This window comes from Trachurus trachurus (genome assembly GCF_905171665.1).
Source record: "Trachurus trachurus genome assembly, chromosome: 19".
In the NCBI taxonomy this organism is placed as follows: domain Eukaryota; kingdom Metazoa; phylum Chordata; class Actinopteri; order Carangiformes; family Carangidae; genus Trachurus; species Trachurus trachurus.
Window position 1 is genome coordinate 9,338,276 of NC_139913.1, and position 4,896 is coordinate 9,343,171.

The window sequence follows — 4,896 nt, forward strand, 5'->3', positions numbered from 1 at the left end:
GTGTGTGTGTGTGTGTGTGTGTGTGTGTGTGTGTGTGTGTGTGTGTGTGTGTGTGTGTGTGTGTGTGTGTGTGTGTGTGTGTGTGTGTGTGTGTGTGTGTGTTTGTTTGTCTGTGTGTGACTCAGAGCAATTCAATTAGCAGCCAATCACAGCTGTTAGGGTTAAACAAACACAAATTCAGACACTGGTCAATATAGCATGGTGACTTGTTGCATTTAGTGAAATAATATTTTTCAGGTGCACATTGATGCAGCAACACACTGTGCCACAGGCTCATGAACGTTTTCTCTTTATTATTGTTTTTGTTTCCGTGGGCTGCCTGTGAATGTGCTCATGTGTCTTTTTTCCCCTCTTCTGTACTGTATAATTAGGGCTGTGCAGTGGAGCTTATAACTTTCTCAGGAGTGGTAAATTAATCAGAACCACACACTCACATGATAAAGCACACACTCATGTGAGCATTTACAGTTCACACTCTGTGCAAATTACCTTTGTGGCAATGGTGTGACAGAGATCAAGCATGATTACACACCAGAGAGGTCACCGATGAACCTTTGTTTCATTGCCTCTTCACACCTATGCACACACACACACACACACACACACACACACACACACACACACACACACACACACACACACACACACACACACACACACACACACACACACACACACACACACACAGATACCGTACACACACATACACACATGCATACACGCTCGAATACACACGCTCTCTTGTGTACCACTGCTAATGTGCTGTGCGCTCACACAGGAGACTCAAAGTGCTGCAGAGACGGAGCACTTCACATCAAAAGCAAGTTGTTTTCCAAAATAAAAGCCTACTTTACTTGGAAGGAAAAAAAACTGACTCTGGCATCAAAGGAAAAACCAGCCAACCTGCTTTTTGCCATCACTATTCCTTTTTCCTATCCCTATTTTATATTTACAACTACAGTATCTCTCATCAGGGATTTGTTTTTGTCACTTTTTTTTAAAATAAAATCATTCTTTTCCTGTAACAGCTGGACAGTTTTTCTGCACCTCTGGAAAAATATGATGCTTTCTACCATTTGAAAGCTGCAATTACACAGCTATTATGGCATTTCACATCTTTATTTTACATGTAATTTTCATTTATTTATTTAGCCTATATGTGAATCTGTGTATGTTTACTTTTTTGGATTGTATGTCAGCTGTACGTTAACTCAATAATAGTGCAGTACTTAGGGTTGTGCTGATACTACATGATAGTTACATATTAGATTAGAGAACATTGTTAGCTCCATTCATGCATCAGTAATGGTGATTTAATAATGTATCTATCGTCTGATTGCTGCTTCTTTTTGCTTGAAATTGTGAATACTTCCACAGCCTGTTTAGTGATTTACCGATTGAAAATGCGAACCAGACATTAATCAATGAAAATGTCACATCACCTCCCACCTGCTCACCTCACACCCCAGGTATGTAAACAAATCGAGTACCGGCTCTGGCCTCTGCAGGGCGCCATAGTTCTGCAGGGGGAGGCCTGAAACAGCCTCCAGGTTAATTGTCTGTCATATGTATCTGCTCTGAGGCATGTGAGACAGATGAGTCACGTATGACTTACACTGTTATCTGACAGCAACACGTTCAGGCTGTTATCTGCTGCGATGCATGGACCTCCTCTTCCGTTCAGGATTTATGAAAACATCTTTCAGCGCTCTCGACACTGATGGGCAGCTGATGCATTATAGGAGCTGCAGTAATCACTGTCATCATTATGCTGCTGCACATGAATGTATAATATGTATGTGAATGAATATTACACATGTGAGTGTGGAGAGATGGCGTTTGGTTTTTCATCGGATTGATGTGAAAACCTCTTAAGTAGAGCAGCTGAAATGATGAATCATCCAGTTGATTGACAAGAATGTAATTGCCTTAAATTCATCAAATGGATTACGTTTTTTTTTTTTAAAGCAAATTCCAACTTGTGAAACCTAATATGTTGGTTTTCTGACGAGAAACTGGATCCATTTTGTTTTTGGAGGGCTAAAATAAACAATCTGAGGACTGGAACGAACTGGACGAAACATTTTTTGCTGTAAACCAACAGTTTTATAGGAGCTAAATCATTAATAAATAAACCACGAGTGAATTTCTTGTGTTTACACCTTAGAGAAAATAATCGATGAAAGCGTCGCAGCGGAGACAGATAACCCGCAATTGTTATGTCGTACTCAGCAACATTTTTTTTTATTTATAAAAATAAATAAAAACAACACAAAACATTTTGTACAAAGAAAACAAAACTCAACATAAAACCATCACTTCAATAAAACCATCACTTCATTAGAGCAAAAATGTAAATGTTCATAAATCCCCATTCATGTGAATGGTAAAGTATATTTATATATAATATTCATTTTTGTTTTGTAATAATGCCAAAAAAATAATAATTATATCCATGACATTTTTTAACATGTAATTTCTATTTGTACATTCATTGATGGAAACGGGTGGACCATTGTTGCCTCTTTAAATAATATCTGAATGTTTCATTTAAGTGTTCATGATTCAACAAACACAAAAATGACAGTGCGTAACGAGAACAGTTATTACAATCATAGTCAATGATGCAGCAAATTTGTAGGAATCTCAAAGGGAACTGCAATGCACAGAGGTGGAGGGAAAAACATACCAAACAGAAGAAGACGGTGAAACAGCTGGTGAGGTGTTTCTGTACATCTGTCTACGATAACAACCCTGAAACCACACGTCTATGAAAACAGTGAAGTCTCCAACATCTGCTGTAACAGTTGATATCACAGAAAAGAAATGGCATCAAGAGGAGGAATGCTGAATTACAGTACTGAGTCCAGTTCTTACACACACACACACACACACACACACACACACACACACACACACACACACACACACACACACACACACACACACACACACACACACACACACACACACACACACACACACACACACACACACACACACACTGGGTGATGCTGTGACAGTTTCATGACCTGATCTGTCCGATCTGTGTCGGGGGCCGGGGTCGCCTCGTGTCACCGCGCTGGAAAAATCATTACCAAAGAGCCAGAGGGAGGGCAAATTGGCTGAACGCTCTCCTGTTACTGTTTAATCTACATGTCAGTTTGTCTGATTATTAGGTTTCTGAGGTAAATCAGCTCATTTTAAAGCAGCATTAAGTTTTTTTTTTCTTTTTTTCTTTTTTTTTACCACTAGAGGGCAGAAAACTGGTAAAAGCAGAATATTTGTCCGAGCTCACGTTCAGTATCTCAGTGTTTCCTACGTTGGCCCTAAGAGCTCAACGTTCTCCCTGTAACAAGTCATTTAAAGGAGAATTTCGGTCATTTTCTAAGTAACGCTCTACAGCTCTAGGTCCCCCATACAGTAGGAAAAAATCAGAGAAAAATATGTGCAGACGGGACCTACAGTAGCTCTCCTCCTGCTAGCTGCGCTATATTGCAATTAAACAGCGAAGTAATGGGGGCAGTTCTTCTAACCGCGACTTTGGCCTCTATATAGGCTAATGCTCAAAATATCACTACAAATGCTGTAGTGAGTGTGCATAAATCCGTTAATATGAGAGAGCAGTGTTAACGTGTGTTTTTATCACTGTTTACTCGCTAGCTTCCAGGGTAGACCTTACTAGTTGACTGTCGAGCTCAGGACTGTTTCCATATCAACAAAGAAAAATGCAAGGAAAACATGGATTTAGGAGGAAAAAAATGATTTTTTTATGGGAAAAAAAAGCAGTTGTATTCGTCTTGATGCTTTTTTCCACATCCAAAATCATTTTTAGGGACCTAGAGCTGTAGAGCATATATGAAAATGACTGGAATTCTCCTTTAACCATCACAATTACTCCGAAGCCGTTTAATTTTGGTAAAAATCTTGCGTAGTTCCTCTTTGAGACAACATATGCAAAAAAAAAACACGCAAATTCAGGAAACTACATCGTCAATTTGACAGCACAGCGCTGCAGAAACAGAAGTGTTTCCAAGGACATAAAAAGTGACGGACCTAGCCGGGGTTTGCTTTTGTTCATTGCTTCTTGACTTTAGAGGTTATGGAAACATCTACTTGTTTGTGTTTTGTTTATTTTTAGGCTACCAGATATTATTTTTACAAATACGAACTGAAAGCTTAGCTCTGGTTTTCACCCTGGTCCGTCACTTTATTCGTGTACACATACTGTAAGTGGTTTTCTAAATTTACAGCACATTTGTTTTCTTAAGTTGCAGAGCATTGAGTCAGGGCCACTGTAGTTTCCTTTATCTTAATTTAAACATATTTATGGTGGTTCTGGTCCAGGGTCTCAAATTTAGCATTTATATATTTTTCTCTAAACATGCACCACCCGAGAAATAATATGAGAATCCATCTGAACTTTTGACAGATTTCCAAGCAGTGAAACATTTTTAAAATATTAAATGCAAAAACACACCAAAAGGTGGGTTGTCTGAATAAATCTGACATTGCTGTGACAATACTAACCATCTGACGTGTAATGTATAACTCCACCGTCACTTTAACTCACCCACCATCAAACTCAAGCTTCTGCTTCTCTCTGAGTTTCTAAATATTTTTGCTTACTTTATCATCACTTACTTGTTTACTTTCACATTGTGCAGCAGGACTCATGAGGGGAGAAGCTCTTGGTGCATGTGCATGAGCGCCACCTACTGGACCGGAGTGTGGAGCGTTAGATTGGCAGGAATAAAGAAAACAATTTTATTTTTTAACTTATTTTAAAGTAGCTCTGTTTCTGTCATTATCAATGAAGGGAAATACTGAAACACTCTCTCACGCACTCACACGCACACGAACAATTACACAGTCATTGCACTTTTGACCGGCTCT